The 18,500-nt window shown below is 40.9% G+C and overlaps 1 protein-coding gene and 1 pseudogene across 2 annotated transcripts in view; both read left to right on the top strand.

Moving 5' to 3' along the window:
• Positions 1 to 18,500, top strand: part of LOC126419321 (L-dopachrome tautomerase yellow-f2-like) — a 122,771-nt gene that overhangs the window by 13,046 nt on the left and 91,225 nt on the right. The window lies entirely within an intron of this gene.
• On the top strand, positions 834 to 986 carry LOC126420152 (U2 spliceosomal RNA; annotated as a pseudogene).

Raw genomic sequence — 18,500 nt, 5'->3', positions numbered from 1 at the left:
CTTAACATTCCTTGTAGGACCCGTCGTCATAGATGCTGTCACAACCTTATGATTACTGTTACCTTCCTCTACGTTGATTGATTCGATAAGTTCAGGTCTGGTTGTTGCCAGGAGGTGTAAGATTTTACCCTCACGAGTTGGTTCTCTATCTGCTCAAGGTCATTTTCGGACAGGGCATCCAGAACATGCCACACTATTCCCTGTCTCTGTTACCAGTTTCGATGGTCGATTTGTTTCGACAGGCAGCGCCCCTCTGTGGTGGAGTGCTAGTCCGCCATGCAGGCATCTTAGCTTCGATCCCCAGTCGGTGCGAATTTTTAAACAAATATGCTTGTTCTACAAACATTACCGTGAAACGTAAAAATAGATAAGAACGAAAAGAGCTAATTTGTATTTTTTAATTTTAGCAAATTTTATTGACAATCTTTTGTAAAAGACCACTAATTAAGAATTTTCAATTTCCATCGGTAATTGGGTTTTTGTGTTCAATATGTAATTAGAAATAAGAAGAGGTACATTTTCATAAAAATGCCAATTACGTATGTGTTAACTAGATGAATTTCAGAGACGCCAGTATTCGAACTGAACAAGAAAAGGAAAAAATGATGATCACAACGGGACTCGAACCAGCGACTGAGCGATTAGCAGTCTGGAGCGCTACTGATCTTTTCCCGTCTTTATGGATTTTACACTTCACAGAAATGCTGGTAGAGCTTCCTACTTTCTTTAAAAATTTGCTCTGGCCAGGAAACGAGTCCAGAACTCAGGCGAGCATTCCATCACAGAGCCGCGCTGTTTGTCCAAAAAAAAAAAAAATTATCCTTACTTGAGGGACAGGCGAATACGCTCGAAGTGTAGTATCTGTTCTTATCAGCTTAATATCTGATACGTCTTGCATCTCAAGGGCAGAATACTAAACTCATTTTTGGCTCATGACAGATTGCTAAGGACTTGCTCCATCTCTGTCGCGGGTTGGCCCGTCATTGGCGAGAATTTTTGAGAACTGAACCGAATGCTTTAATTTATTGTTATTTAAGTTCTGAACTTCACTTACAATAAATATAAAAAAATTACAAAAAATCAGATGGCCCTGTGGTCTGGTTGTTAGTCATGCTATCCTATTCCAATTCCTTACAGTGCGATGAGAAAAACCTATATGCCTCGGAATGCACCCGAATCCCTTTTATTATCAAGGTCCCTGTGTCAGGTAACTGAGGCAGAAGAATAGGTAACTCGATTTCCCCGAATACTAGTGTTATAAGTTCATAGAACATTGTTTGGTGTCCTTCCGACGGACGAGAACAGAGTAACACCTCTCCGTGATTCGTAAATGTTACAAAACACTAAGTTCGTAGAACAGTTCTGCTCGTAAACTTAATGAGCAGTGAACTAACTTGCAAGACAGGGACGTGAGCCAGATCCGAATCTGTCTAACGACCGTGGGCCATTACAGCGGCTAGGATGAGTAATGTAGTTTGTAGGCGGTTTTTCACGCTCATTTACGCAAATGCTGGGCTGGTCCCCGAGCCTGCGCCTCAGAAAACAAGGTAACGTGCAAAACTAAGTTTACGAGATTCACAGACAGGAGGTTCAAACGACTTCTCTCCTTTGGTTGACTAATGACCGTGGCGACAGGAAGGGCGTACGGCCACGGAGCAAACAATAAAATAAATATACCAAATCACGAAGACAGTGGATCTTATATGACAGGATAAACATCAACAGACAGAGATAGAAAATGAATGTGCAGAAGTACGTCCCGGAGAACATTTTTGACTTAGCTACAATATTCAGTTGATCTTCAAACGTTGCGAGCATTACTAAACCATCTGCAACCAACCTCGGGTCATTTTAATTTCGTATTCTTTGTGCACATTATTGCTGCCTACAGGTGTTGGACAAAAATATGGAAACACTGCGAGAAATGCATACTTTAACATAAATACAGGTGCTAACCAAGCCGGAAAGTTGCGCTGTTGTATTTGACCTCGAATGACACCTGTACAACGTCCTAAACACATTGCTAATGTCCGTCGTGGTCAAAATATTGTTCTTTGTAGGTGTGAATGCGTTATGTCGGAGCTCTGTGCATTCGAATGTAGGCAAACGGCTGGTGCTTGTAAAATGGGTGCTCCCGTAACCAAGGTAGCTGATGCGGTATTCTGTTTACCCTCGGTACTCTGCAAGGTCGCATTACTGCCAAGTATTGTGTCACCATTTTGGCTGATCAAGTCCACCTCACGGTGCAATGCTTGTTCAGTGGTAGTGATGCTGCGTTCCAAGACGACAAGGACTGTTTTTGCGAGCACGACCATGAACTGACTCATCTCCCCTGGCCACGACAATCATCACATCTCAATATTATTCAGTCGTTGTGGTCTACTTTGGAGAGGAGGGTTCTCCATACTACCTACCTCCATCATTGTTACTTGAAGTTACCACTATTCTCAGGAAGAGTGGTATAAGAGTGCCCTGGAAACCGTGCAGAGCCTGTTTTTATCCATTCTGATACGACTGTTTTGAATGACAACGGTTTTTCCCACGCCGTATTAGGCATGGTAATGTGTTGTGTTCTTGGTGTTTTCATGTTTTTCCCTACCCCCTGTAAAACATGTCTACAGTCTGCTCTACGTCAGAATATTCACTGGTGATAGTTGAAGAGGCAGTTATTATAGACACAAGCAGCACTATCTGAAATGAGCTCATGTGTCATTCGCTTGCCCGTTTTGTGGTCGCTCCCGTTCTTGCTGCTCTCAAGGGCAAGTGATGTTATTTTTGTATCACCTATAATTCGAAGAAGATGTACTGATGTGCTGCTCCACTGATGGAGTTTTTCCAACTATTTAGCGGGTCACTAGACTAGTCCACGTGTTGTAAGTTGCTCTCGAGAGGTAGTCTTTTGTGTCATCAGTCATCTGACCAGTTTTACAAGTCTCGCTATGAATTCCTCTACTGCACCCAACGTGGTCAATTATTTGTTGTATGTATTCCAGTCTTCGTCTTCCCCCTACAATTTTTACCATCTACGCCTCCCTCCAGAACCACTGAAGTTATTCCTTGATGTCTTAACACATGACCTACCACTCTGTCTTTTTTTCTTGTCCATGCTTCCTCGCCGATTCTGCAGAGAACCTGTTCATTCATTATCTTATCAGTCCATCTAACTTTCAACATCCTTCTATAGCGCCACATTTCAAACGCTTCGATTCTCTTTTGTTCCGGATTTCCCACAGTCCATTTTTCACCACCAAACAATGCTGTGCTCCAAAGGTACATTTTCAGAAATGCCTTCATCGCGTTAATACTAATGTTTGGTACCAGTATATTCATCTTAGCATAAAATGATCTCTTTGGTTCTGCTAATCTTCAACTTATATTCGTCCTCCCTACGTGTGTCAAAACTTTACTTCCAAGGTAGCAGAATTCGTCTACTCCGTCGTCCCCAATTATGGTGTTACATTTATCGCTAGTCTCACTTCTGCTATTCCTCATTAAATTCATGTTTCTTTGCTTTAATTTCAATCCATATTCTGTTCTCGTTAGACTATTCATTCAATTCAAAAGATCCTCTAATTCTTGCTCTCTTTCACTGAGGAATCTTACTACTGGGATCCTTTTAGCTGGAATTTCAACCTCACTCCTAATCTTTTCAATTATTTACGTCAGTTCTTCTTGAATGTACTGATTGAACAGGAGGGGCGAAAGACTACGCCTATTTAATACACTTCTTGGGCAGCCACTCTTATTTTTCCCTCTTGGCACTTCTGCAATGCTTTCTCTATAGTTTTCATCTACTTTTCTGAGAATATCGAACAATTTGGACTATACTGCAGTGTCTATGGCTTTTTACCGGTCGACAAAGTCTATGAATAAGTCTTGATTTTTGATACGTCTTGATTCCATTATTAATCGTAATGTCAGAAACGCCTCTCTGGTGCCATTAGCTTTATCATAGTGAAATTAATATATCTTCAATTTTATTTTCATTATTCTGTGTATTAAAACTGTCGGGAACTTGGGTGCATGACCCGTTGCGCTGATTGTGCGATAGATCTCGCAGTTATATGCCCTTCTTATCTTCAGGATTGTGTGGATGATATTCTTGCGAAAGTCCGGTGATACGTCTCTAGACTTATAGATTCTGCAGACGAATATGAATGCTTGTATGGTTACCACTTCGTCCCAAATGGTTTTAGAAATTCCGAAGAAATGCTATCTACGTCTCAAGACTTATGCATTGTGCAGACAAACTTGAATAGTCGTTTGATTGTCACTTCTAGCCAATGATTTTAGAATTTCCGAAGAAATGTTATCTGTGCCTTCTGCCATATTTGGTCGCAAGTTTTCCAAAGCTCTGTTAAACTCTGACTCTAATACTGGATCCTCTGTCTTCCACGTGGAGTCTGGTTTTTCTTCTGTCTATCTGACAGTTCCTCCCCGTTATTGAGGCCTGCAGTGCGTTTTTTCCGCCTATCCGCTCTCTCCTTTGTGGTTAATAGTGGATTTTATCTTTCACTCTTAATGTTGATACAATTACTTTTAATTTTATGTAGGATTTTTCGTATATTCCATGGCCACTTATGAAACTTTTTGACATGAAATTACACTATCAGTCCAATAAACAAGTATTTGTGCGATTTTGCTCTATCAAGCAAAATTATACGCGTTGCATTGACCTCGAGGTCAGTAGGTCCAAAACGGACTACAGGACTGCTTTCAGTACACATGAAGATTGTACGTGTCTTAGTAGACGGATTCGAAGTGACTGTGCTTTCGTTGAGTACAGCGTTTAAAAGATAAATTTCTCTTGTATCGCGTTTAACGTTTTCTACTTGCTTAAATGACTTTTCCTGTCACAGATTCTTATAGTCCAACAAAATCTCCTTATGTTTCTTAGCACGCCTGCTTGCATGCGTTTGCGACGTTTAGTAAAGCATTCACTTTCCTTTCGTCGTATGTCTCGTAGTCCGTCTCCTTACATAGAATGAACCATAACTTCACCGCCAAAATTTCAGACGTTGTATTATGGACCAAGTCACGACAAGAAAAAGAGGTCCAATAAATATGGCCTATTAAATGCTTACCTTAAGAGCTATGAGCTTATGTTCATCTTCGATACTGTGTAACATCTTGAAAGTATCTTATGAAAAATATTTAATGATGGGAAATTGCGGGAAGTATCAGCTAAAATGAAAATTATTTTATTTTGCAAGATGAAAGGGTAAGCTCTGCGCTACATGCTATCACTTATTTGTCATGAAAGACAACACCCTATCCATTCGATTCCATTCGATCTTTTTATTTGTTAACAATGCTCTTAGTACTCATTTCATTCAAAATGTGTTCAAATGGCATGTCATTTATGATAAGGGGGAGGATGACTAAATGAAAAGTAAAATGACATCCAAAGTTATTTAATTTTCTCAAAATTGCAGATATAACGTTTAAACTCCTTTTAATGAAATTACTCATTCTTTTTAAGCCTATCACAGACATTAAGCATTAATGAAGTATAAAACTCCTATCACTTTCACTTTTAAATTATTAATCAAAATAGCCTTTAAACTAACAGAAGTGGATGCTAACATCGTGGACATAGGACTGATAACTCGTATCCTTTACGAAAAACTTGAAATCATTGAACAACGAAAATTAATAAACTACCATAATCGCTAAATGCAAGCAAAGCAATACGACAAATACCTTCTGAGTCATTTCTGCTTCAAAATTAAATGCCAAAATCCTTTTCTCCAATTATATTCAATTCTTAGCTATTCTCCATTTCCAGTTTCTCATCTTCAAAAGGGAGCCACTTGCTCTGATAAGGAACTACTTAGTTAAGCCAACCAATCACCGTCACATCTCGCCCAAGACTCGACTATGACTGACTCTCCCCGCTACTGCTGTTCTGCCCACGGCGCACTACTTTACTCAACAATGCTTTTCCTAATGCTCAAGGACTATGTATCCTTCCATGTGTCCAAGGTTTACAAATGTATCTAAGGAAGTTAAAGTATCTGAAACTGATGTGTTGCGAAAACGATTAATAAACTCGTGCTATGGAAGATTATGTCTCAATAAATCGATACACTACAAATACAGTCGACAAACTATTTTTATAAATAAAAATTGTCATGATATAAGCGGCAGACAAGGTATTCCTCTAAATTGTTCTATAATACAACTCAAATCGGGCTATAAAATGTTCCTAAATCATGCAAAGTGTGTGGCTTTCTCCTTACACGAGCCTTTCAACGTCTCTCCTACTGAAGAGATGTTCATTTTAAATCCAGCGTTTACTGGATCTTTTTTCCTTCTTGTTTTGTTTCATACTATCTCCAACGCAAAGTAAGCCACACATTTTTCTAGTCAACCCTAAGCGACGCTTGATGTGATGCGGGTAGCGACGCCACTAGACATAGGATGACTACAAACTAATGAGTTGGAGTTACGAACCACGCTGTACCCTGTCGTAGCCCGGTGGAAGGGTTCGGATTTGGCGGGTACCTGGAGAAGATGACCTGTCATCATGCGTACTGTCAACAGTGAAGTACGAAGGAGGTGGTATTACGGTATGGGGGTGTTGTTCGTCGTTGGAGTATGGTCCCCCTATTGCACTTAAGAAAACAGTAAATGCAGAAGGATATGAGCAATTTTACATACATTAGAGGAACAGTTCGGACATGATGATTGTATCATCATGACGCTGTAACCTGTCGTAAAGCAGCAATGAATTTCGAGAATAACATTCCTGAAATGACTGGCCATGAATCCCTACCTGAAGCCAGTGGTTCATTTGTGGGATCAGTTGGACCGTCTACTGAGCTCGTTTCGTCTCTTAAGGAAGAATAGGTTGCCATTTCTCCACAGCCATGCAGACACCTCGTTGAAGGTATCCCCCAACACAGTTCACCTTAAAGAAAGGAAAATACGAGGGTTGTCCACAAAGTAAGTTCCGACCGGTCGCTAAATGGAAACCACAGTGAAAATCAGAAACATTTTATTTGCAAGAATTAGCTACACTTCAGATACTTTTCTACATAGCCGCCGCTCCGACATTTGTCGGAGCGTTATACCAAATTTCCAACACCATCGTCGTAGAAGGAAGCCGCCTGTGCTTTCCGATAATTCTCTACGCTGGTCTACAGCCCGTAGCCTGCGTCCAAGTGTTGTCCTCGTAATAAGCTTTTCATGTGAACAGAGACGATACTCAGGACGATCCAATTAGGGCTGTGTTGTGGGTGATCGAACACTTCCCATCGTCTTCACTGGCCCTGCAGAGTTCGGTTGAGAATTACCACGAAGAACGAAGTGCGTGGCAGTTGTGTTAGGTGGGCTGCATTCATTAAGGCGAAGCCTCTCAGCGGGCCCTCATACTTGTCGGGAGACATCGTTGTTCTAGGCACCTTTACTCCCTCGCACTGCGCTCACAACTGAAATGAGCGTCTTGATACGATCGACGGTCATACTAGAGACACTACCCAATACATCTGTTAAAGCTTCATCGGGCTTTCACTCTTGTGTCCATTTCGCCACTGATCGGAACTTACTTTCTGGACAACCCTTGTACACCCCATACTAACATCCGCTAACAATGTCTGTATACTTTCGAACAGATAGTATATCTTTTCCTCGTTTTCCTGATCTGTTCGTGACTGGAGCGTGGCAGGAATGACTGTCGGCAAATAACTCCTAATTTCTCTAATTTTCTCGTCAATATCATTTCACGAGTCGTATATGAGGAGAAACTAATTTGCTACGTGACTCTTCTTGGAACGTAGTCTCTCAAGATTTATTCGGAACGTTTCCGTGAAGACCGATATAAATATTTTTATGGTCTGTGGTGAAGATTGATTGATAGAAACTGATGAAGGCTTATTCTCTCATCAGTTCTTGGTGTTCCTGAAATATTCTTATAATCGTTACCAATACAAGATGTAACTTTTGCATCTACGTGCAACATGATGTTCCAAGATATCTGACGACAGCAATTTCCGAAACGCGTAATACTGGAATAATATTGTCAGCTTGCACCGAGTCAGTGACTTTTTCCTTATCGACCTATTCAGCATTTTGCAGACTGTAAATATGTTGTTTTTCTAATATTACATTCTCCTTAAGCCAAAATGTAAGAAGAAAAATAAAGAGTGGTAATAAAATACCTATTTAATCTTATAACTGGAACATGAAATACAATATAAAAGATGCTGCAAAGAAATCAAATGTAAGTACATCTGCAATTAAAATTTTATACAACGCGTAATACTGTTCTGTTATGAAATCTTCGGCTCATTGCACAGTTTCCCCTGTTGTAAAAGGGGAGTCCACAGTGAAGGGTAGATAACATTGTATTGCGAACCCGTTTTGATTTAGCGACAGCTCTTTTTTTTATGCGCTTGTCTATGGCAGTTATTCAGGGGATGAGAAAGGCTGCAGAGAGAGCAGATCGTCCTACCATTCAGCAATACTCTTTGCCCTACTGCTCTGAAAAGATAGGGATCGTTCCAAAGGATATCTTCGTACCATGTTGGGAAGAGTGATGGCATAAGTGATGATAGACTATTAGAGCGATCCTTAAATTTTTTTAACGAGAGCACTTAATGACTGTCAGATCATGAAGTTATGTCATAGTCGAATATCTACAATGATGTGCAAAACTTAAGGACGAAAGCAACTTTCGCGTGTTGTCACTGTAAAGTGACCTAGCTAGATGCAACTTGGGCCATATATAGATGAAACTGCTGTATTATAGTACAGTACAGTACAATAAAGAAGATAACTGAAAGAAATACGGAATGAGATCAACATAAACGAGACTTTTATTCACAGAAAATAATCACAGTCAAGTCTCCGCGATTTATGGCGGTACACTGGTATTACAGAAGGCGGAACGTGTTTCAGAATAGGGCGGGTGATCACCAAGGACAATGCCCGCTCTGCAACTTGTTCCCATGCTGGCTCCCCTTGAGAGTGTGACGACTGAAATCTTCGTCCGACGATCCATACTATGGAATTTCGCGATTTCCCTGAATGCCGCGATGATCTCTTTGAAAGGATAAGATCGATTCCTTCCCCATTAGTCTCCCATCCTAGCTTTTGCTCAGTCTCTCATGGTCTCATTTCAGACGGGCCGTTAAATCCTGATTTCCTTCCTTCCCCCCAATTCCCCTCCCCAGTTCCTCAGACCGGTTTCTTTACCGGATGGAATGCAGGAAGAAAAATACTGTTGTCACCCCTTTGTATAGCCTGATTGTATATGATTTTTCCACTGCTGTCACTATGCGAGATGGACCCTGACGGGAATGGAAAATTTTAAACCATGAGCACCAAAAGCTGCCAAACTGTTGCTGCAGTATTTCCATTTCAGTGGGATACGGTTCTGACACTCCACTCCTTTTCACATTCGTCAGACATCAGCAAAAACGCCCTGTGAGTGCGTTAGCGTCTACAGAATAAATGACTGGGCTTAGGAGTGGACCCTTATTCTATGACTGAGCACAACGGTATTTAGCTGTACACAATTTGTTTAATTTCAGAATTATTGTCAAAGAAGTACACCAATTTACATAGGTTGAGACCTGACACATACAGGACAGTTGTTAATATAACATATTACGTCGTGCTTAGTAGAAATAACCCTGAACACAACAATATCAAATTCAGACAGAAGGTTCTCTACAAAATTATTTTTACTACTGCATCGTAAAGGTGGCCAATATTACGACAAATCATCCGATTCCGCTTCTAAGTTCGGTACTATTTAGGAGGACAATCAAGTTCTTGTGAAAAGATGAGCAAAAGATTGCTGAAGGTTGCTCAAGTTCACAGCGGACGCAAGCTGGTGAACCATCAAGTTCACGCCTCTGCCAGCGGTAATTACCTTTAAGTTGCGATGTGCTGTCGGCTGCATGGCTGCTCTCGCCCTCTGAAAATCCTATAAAAAAAACTAATCAAAATCTTTACTGACTTTTTCAGTTGAAACTGTCCTATTTTTCTCGTTAGGCGAGAAAACATGCATTCATGCCTAATCTGAAAAATATGGCGATATACACGTGCATAGATGTTCTCTCAAGAACAGTTAACTCGTACATGGCTGTTTCGTCTCTCTGCTATCGGGGCTCAACGACTCTTCAGCTAATTTGTAGCTGAATGTCAGCCCCACCTGTGTCCTTCCATGCATCACATCACAGCTTTTTCAGACCAACGGGAGCATTCCTTGCATATCGTGGAAACTACCTCTGCCAATCGCAAAGGGCCTACCTTTAAACTGCATCGAAATATCGCCCCTTTCTACTCCTGTTGGGTTTATTTCAGCCAGTCGGACATTTTGTACCCACTTCTGACGCCCAAAGTTACACACATTCATCATGAGCATACCACGAGCATTTCACGTGATCAACCGCATCGCTGGTCTGCTTGTATCCATCTGGAAATTCCCAACGCAGTTTTCTAAAGAATTTCTCCATCGCAAGCAGCGCTGGCCTACTACCTGCTTTCCTCGATGTTTCGCTCGGCATGTTCGTTGTCCCTCTTGCCGTGGGTAAACAACCCCTTTTGAGAAGCATTTCGTTGTACTCGGGCTGTGACAGCACAACTCATGTCTGCCCCCAAACTAAAACGTTTCCTCCAGAAGCTTTTTTTTACCTTTGGCTCAATGAAATGCAGAATTTGTGTACGGTGTGTTAATACCATCGAATTGAGTGTCATTCCTCTGTATTACATACTGTGCATTTTGACACACATATCCGCTCATTATCACCAAAGTATGTCAGGTGACATATTCATCTACTTGTTACGACTTATAAAATCTCTCATGTAAGGTGCGAAATTGATATTTATTCAAGCTGCCACCTGTCATGGTTATTAAATTTTCATCCTTGCACGAACTTGTCTGCAGTATTTCCACTAAAGAAAATATCCATTACTACAAATTAAGAGTAGTTTGAGTGTGTGGACCTTCTCAGATAAAAACAGCGAAACACAGCGTGGCCAGAGGATGTGCACGTGCATCTTACCGCTATCTTTGAGTCTCTGAGACAGATCGAATCATCGGCATGAATGGCATGGGAGCATTATACTGACACATTGCGCAGACGGTTGGCAGTTGTGCAGTAACTGCTTAATGAGAGGTGACAAGATGGCCTCAAGACAACAGTGTGGTGAGAAGAAGATCCACTCCACAAGAAGATTGGAAAACTGTTCGACTGGCTGTGACGAGTAGAGGGATGACAACAGGAGGAATCTGGACAGAAGTTACAGGCAAGGGTGCCACCATGGACTGGCAGGAACAGAGTACTGAAACTGGATTGAGATCTAGACTTGTTAGCTTCGTTTCCCACTGACACTATACCCAGACAGCAGAGACTTGCATGGTGGTGAACCAGAGTCAACTGAGACACTGGGTCTAATTTTGTTACGTCCATGCCCGAGCCTCGCTTCTGTTTGTGGTGGTCAGACTGAAGGCAATCTGTTTCCTGAAGTCAACCCAGGTGAGGGGCCACTTCTATGCAGGGTTTGGTTGCGACAATGAGTCGTGAGGAAGAGGAAGGGCGATGGAAGCTCAGATATATGACACCAAAGGTCAAATATTTCGCTGGAAGTCATGCGATGACACTAATTGCGTCGTAGTGATTCGGCCACGCCCCCTTTCAGCACATGATGAGTACGGTGCGTAGTGCAACTGTGATGGCTAGCTGATGGCCAGTAGGCCATGATGTCTACACCAAGGAATCTCCCTGACGCCAAGTGCTCCCCCCGCTGCGTGCGCCTCAGTTACACGCGACCATCTGCGTGGAAGGCTGCCGGAATACTTTCAGGGGAAGGCAGCGTCCGGTACTGGATCTCGCTCCTGTGAGTAATGCCCAAAAAATAGTGGCAGCAACACACTGCAGACGCCCTCATGAGATATAACAGGAAGCAGTCGTTGAGAGTCATGCACCTGCAATACCTCCAGTTACGATGCGGGACCTATTGGATCTGCCAACAGGACTGAACTGCTATGTGCTCAACTGAGGCTCTAATCTCATCTATTTGTGACATCCCCTCCATGAGTGGGGTAGGGGGGTACCAAGTGCTGTATTCCAGCAGGATAATGCAAGACCCCACACTGCAGTTCACACCAGTCCTTCTTAGTGGAATACTTTCTGTTACTGTATTTTCTGTATTTTCGAAAATTAATATATGTCTTAGCTTGTATGGGAATGTGGGTTCCCGGAATTGTGAGGAAAACCCTCCCTTTTTGCATTATACCTTTCTTTTAGAGGCTGCCACCGAAATATATTGAACACTCTCGTGCTAACCAACGAACACCTGAGAAAGCAGGCAGTTCTTCTAGTTATGTACACTTAATTCTGCTTACAACTTCAGTTTATTAACAAATCTCATTAAGTATCTCGATCTTGAGAGGGCATTGAAAAGCAGACTGAGCTGAAGACAAACGATGATCGAACCAAACATAGACTGCGATATAAAATTGCTGCTGAAAAACTGACTCCTATGGCGGACTCCACCGCCGGATTATGAATAAGTTTTCAGCAACAAATACGAAAATACAATTGTTACAACATGTGTAAAATTAATTTACAATTAAAATGTTTGCTTTTAGGTAGATTCATATAGATGAACATGTTCTGCAGATGCTATAATTGAATCGTTGGTAAATACGGTTTTTAAATATGAACTTCTTATGGCGTATGGGATTAGCTACTAATGTCAGAGAATATTAGTTTGTTTTTAATTAAGAAGTATCATTCCTTACCAAAATTTATTCTTAAATTTGGTTCACGTTCCAAAATTAAACATTTTATGTTTTAGGAATAAATAGTTAGGGAATTCGACAGCAGGAACTGATGCCAAAGCGATTTTTGAAAATTTGCATAAAGCAGATTTACTTAAAATAATTATAATTTGAAAATCAGAAACAAGAATACCTGAGCGTAAAGATAATAATAAACTTATATCCAAATGGAAACAGGAAAATTGGTATTGTCAGTCATGTATAGAATATGAATTCTATATGCCACACGTGTATTGGAATGTGCGTCGTTCCCAGCATCGGTAACTTCAGTATACTGTTTCCTGGCCTGCTACATTACAGATAGTCTTGAGATTTTCCCAAATGCTTCGCCTGCTTCCTCCTTACCGCTGATACTATTGTGAAAGCAACGAATTAGAAACACGATAGAAATGAAGAATGTATAGAAAAGTCTTTAAAGACAATATTGTTAATAAAAGTGTTAATGTAAACGAGTAAGGTGACAACCAAACTGTTCATACTACGAAGACAAATAAAACCCCAGACCGTCACTCTTGGCTGTCGGGCCGTAAGGGGGGCGACAGTCAGTTTCGTTTCCCATCGCTCTCTGGGACGTCTCCAGACATGTCTTCGTTGGTCATCAGGGTTCAGTTCGAAGCGGGTCCCGTCACCGAAACAATTCTACTGCAGTCAGTGAGATTCCAGTCCGCAGGTGTGTCTGGAGACCAGAGGCGGACCAGTGCGATATTCACTTGCTCAATTAGTGAAGCAGTGTCTCTTCAATAAACAATTTTCTGCTTTTTGTAATCATTTGTTTATCTGTACATGTCTCTACCTCTACCGATTTTCAACCCATTCGGATAATTCATTCATCGTGCGTCGCTTTTTTTTTCTTTTTTCAATTTCTTTCTAAAGTGTATGCTGCATTCCGTCTTTATGGTGATGTAATCTAAACAGCCGGCAGTGGATAAAGAGTTACTATGAACAGTTTCACCGCTTGGATACTACTGTAAATGTGTGCGAAACATCCGATCTGGATTATAGTCCCACATTTCAGATCTACCATCACGGAAATTATCTCACATTCTTACTCATTATTCATTTTGCATACATTTCGAGCCCAATAACAGTTGCAGACGCTGAGATCTTGGCTCACACATTTGCTAAGTCTCTGAATTGTCCGTTAATGGTAGACAATTCCCCATCGCAAATGCTTTTGTCAAAATTTTATTTTTTACCAGAGGTTGAAAATACCGCTACAGTTGTGAAGTTGTTTTATTTTCACACGACGGGTTTCGGGCTCTTATACACCCATCTTCAGGTGTCGTAACTTGGTGCTGTGACCCCCGAGCGCCACGGTGGACGTGTACGAGGCGCGGTGTGCTACCAACGACCGCAGAACGTGAAGTTTATAGGTCCTTCTGTCAACAGTTATTTTGCACTGGTGTGCAAGTTTGTGCGCCATGGAAGACACTGGAGTCAAATTCGATGGGATGCGTGTTCAAATTCCTACCCAATAATCCTGATTTTCACTCTTTGTCGTTTCCATTAGACGCTTAAGGTGAATGGATGGACTGTCCTCACTAAGGTACTATCTGTCACTAGTCGGCGCAGCAGTAGTCGAAAAATCCAAGATGATAATGGTTAGAAATTAAAAAAATGCAAGATGGTATTGGTGGGATATTAAACAGAGACGAGATGGCGGTGGTGCAAAATTTAAAATGCAAGATGGCGGGACGAGCCGAGCTGTGTTTTGTACCTCCTCCGTCTCTTTCCTCCATGGGGATCCATTAAAAGCCTTTCTATGCGAAGAGCCACGAAAACTAAGGCCACTAATAACAGTAAATCATGTTCCTACATCACTAAATGATGAAGAATTTATTTGCGATCTTTATGAAATAAATCTCAGTGAGCATTTCACAAGAGCAGAATTTCAGGAAAAAGTCAAAACAAGATTCAAGACAGGATCTAGAGGCAAAAGAACTGTCAACAATGTACTTGAGGTTACACCGAGGGTCAGATTTCTGCTTTCACAAGGCGATAGTGTACGTACAATATGAGTCGTTACGTATCACACACTTTGTGTCAGTCCAAAAATATTTTAAATGTTGGCGATTTGGTCACCCGACCAAATGTTGTGATGAAGACGCAGATGTGCTAAACCAGGCCACAAAAAACCGGAATGTAGCGAGGAAAAAGTTGTGGGCAGCATCTCTTGCAAAACCAAAAACGGCATTTGCGATAAGGCCGGGATCCAGAGTGTCCGACCTATAAAGAACTGTATACTCATAAAAGGCAGACAGAACGTACTGAATAAGAACTATCCAGTAATGTTTGCTTAGCAGTACATCAACGATAGGCAACTACATTCATCCCCTACAAATATCAACAGTAACTATCTACAGTACAAATCGCAAATACAAATCTCCATCCACGCAAACAAGAGCCTGGTGGCAAAGAATGGCGTGGAGGAAACAGCTAGGGCTACTAGAAAATGACACGGAATCACCACATATTCTTACGTGGGAATATATCAAGAGTAAATATTTATCTATTGCTGATTTCATAGATGATGCATGAATGCTAGGTGTCATGGACTATATCATAACAAGATGCCTAGAATATGACATTTTTCAATGACAGCGTTCCAAACAGCTGATTTTATGAGGTTAGAAGAACTAGAAAAGTAAGTAATCAGAAACGAGCAAGAAATAGAAAATACACAAATCACCACAGAGAAACCTGATCACAAACATAGTTATACATGTATCAATAAACACACTATAAACGGTACAGTACTCAAAGAACTCAGAACAGCATAAACAAAATCGATCAATTGAAGATAAGAAAGCCAATGGTGACGAAATAACGACTACAACTAAACAAGAATGCAACACAACAAAACGTGAAAATTATATGAAACCTATACGCTTCACGTATGAAGGAAAAACACATAGCATTGTTGACAGAGAAATAAAACAAAAACGGCAGTGGAAGGTACGGACGAAAAAGACAACGAACATCTGAATGATCAAGAACAAGGGCTTGAAGACACAAACACTACCATACAAAACGAAAGAAGGACAATACAGGAGAAAATTCACAACACGTCTCATCAGAACAAATCACAATACAGAATAGGACACCACAAGACAAAAAACACACGGAACTGTAAGGAAAATGTAACGGACAACCCAAAGGAACAAACAGCAGATTACAGTAAAACAGATAATAACGTGCAACTAAGTAGACTAGAGCAGATATATATTCGAAGCAGCACTTAGACTAATAATAAGATTAAATCATGAAGATGGAGACAATACATGTTACCTGGCGACAGAGCAAACTGACCGAATGATCCTATGATCTGAAAATATACCGTCAGACAGCAAAGGGCTCTTACAGGCATAGGGACCGGTATGTGCTAGGAGGAATGAAGCAATTAACTTCGATAAGGTATACAAAGATCTTGTAAGGGCACATGAACGAGTATACTTTGACCACACGCAGACCGGTCCTAGATTTTTGTATTAACTAGACTGCCATAGTGGTTTTCTTGCAATTAAATTGTATGAGAAGCTCCATTCTAGTTAAAGAGCTTCGGATGCTTGTGGAAACGATCAAAAACGCTGCTCCACAAATTATACGTGACCTGACAGAGTTACTAAATGACGCATTGCTAGAGGGAAGAATACCAACATTATGGAAATCTGCGAACGCAGTAATAATTAAAAAGTCAGGCTATCGAGACCCGACTGACCCAATGACCTACAGACACATATGGCTTATCAACAACCTAGTGAAAATACAGGGAAGACCACTATGTGACAGACTACAATGGCACAGACAGCTAGTCGGACTAAATCCCCATCAGTACGGCTTCAGACAACACAGATCCCTAGACGACGCAATAAACAGAGTAATAAAAATAATGCAGACAACTGACGACAAATATACAAAGGCTGTACTGATAGCTGGAGCTTTTGACAACCTCTGGTGGCCGGCTTTCTTCGGAAGACAAAGAGATGTAGGGACTCCATCGGCTTTGTATGATAGTCTGGTACATTACTGCAAGTACAGAGTAGTTGAATGGAAGTCTGGCCACCGGAAGGTAATCAAAAAGATTACCATAGGAAGTCAATAAGGGGGTCAATTTGCCATCGAATCTCTATTGAATAAAATCTGTGAGGATAACGGAGCAAAAGGGATGGTGGATACGCTGACGATCTGCTGGTTGTAATGTCAGCAAATTCAAGAATAGAATTAGAAACAAAGGCCACACAACTCCTTGAAAGTATTAACAATTGGTGTACAAATAATAACCTGTCTAGAACAGCTAACAAAACAGTGTACCTGTTATCAAAGGGGACTTTTAAAAGGAAGCCTATAATAAAACTAACAATATCTCAATTGATAACAGGGAAGTAACTATATATCTTGCAATACATCTAGACAATAAATTAAATTTCTGTGAACACGCAAGACTCATTACTAACAACGCGATGACAGTAATGCATAAATTAGCTAGACTTAACACGATCCAATTTAGACTTCCACTACATACTATGCGGATCTATCACATGGTACTCTTTGAGTCAACAGTGTGTTTTGCTGCGAGCACCTGGGCACACCCCTCTGTCTGAACACATTTTAGAACATTGTAAGACGCGGACAAAGGAACGTGCTCATCAGAATATCTAGAGCTTTTAGAACAACATCGATAGAGGCACTGTAAGTGGTCACGTGTGTGTGCCCCGTTGACATCACTATTCGTCATCGAGCAACAACGTACTAGTTAAAGAAAGGTAGGTCAGACAAAATACAAGACGTAACTGGAGACAACACAGTAGATCAAAGACAGCTTAACATATAGCGGACGGAGACATGGCAGGAGGAATGGGACCAGACAGACAAGGGACGACGTAATCATCTTGACGTTGAAGCTCTTTTGTCTGTGTTTGCTTTAACAATAACATATGTTTTTGAGTGGGGTCCACCTTTAGCAAAACACAATTGTGTTTTTTTTTTTTTACCCAGACATGTTTCACTGCAGTTGCAGCATCATCAGTGGATAAGGAATGTTTATTATTATGGCTGTTAAACATAAGGAATGTTATTATTATGGCTGTTAAACACAAAGAATGTTTAACAGGCATAATTATAATAAACCACTCAAGATGCTGCAAATGCAGTGAAACATGATTGGGACAAAAAAAAATTCTGACTTGCTAAAGGCGAACCCCAGTTAAAAACATATGTTAAGGGACGGCGTGTTTACTCTTTTTTCCCTAATGTACGAGAACGCATAACACTAAAATACATTGACCCCACAAGAGGAATGACCTATTTCCTGATGGATCCTGGCCCATATGGAGTCTCTCTCCATGGTGTAGATTTAAAAGAAACTGAAACTTGTGATGCGTGAATATGGCACCGCTGAACATGTAGTTCTCCGCTGCAACACATTAACACACCTATCACCGAATGTAGAATCACAGTACCTTGTAAATACAACAAGAGATCAGAACAAATGGCACATCCTGAACAGACTAGCAGATGACGTATCTCAAATACTTCACGAAGCTTACAGACACATTAGACCGTACTTAAAAACATTATAAAATGCAACACAAGCACGACAACAAAACACGTGGCACGAAACAGACACTGACACTGAATCGAATGAAACAACAGATATAGAAAGTGAACGTGACATTCAAATATTAATGTAATTATCCATACAAGG

The sequence above is a fragment of the Schistocerca serialis genome, chromosome 9, assembly GCF_023864345.2.
Source record: "Schistocerca serialis cubense isolate TAMUIC-IGC-003099 chromosome 9, iqSchSeri2.2, whole genome shotgun sequence".
NCBI lineage: Eukaryota > Metazoa > Arthropoda > Insecta > Orthoptera > Acrididae > Schistocerca > Schistocerca serialis.
The sequence above is the reverse complement of the archived record's forward strand: the minus strand, read 5'-3'. Positions and strand labels throughout refer to the sequence as shown.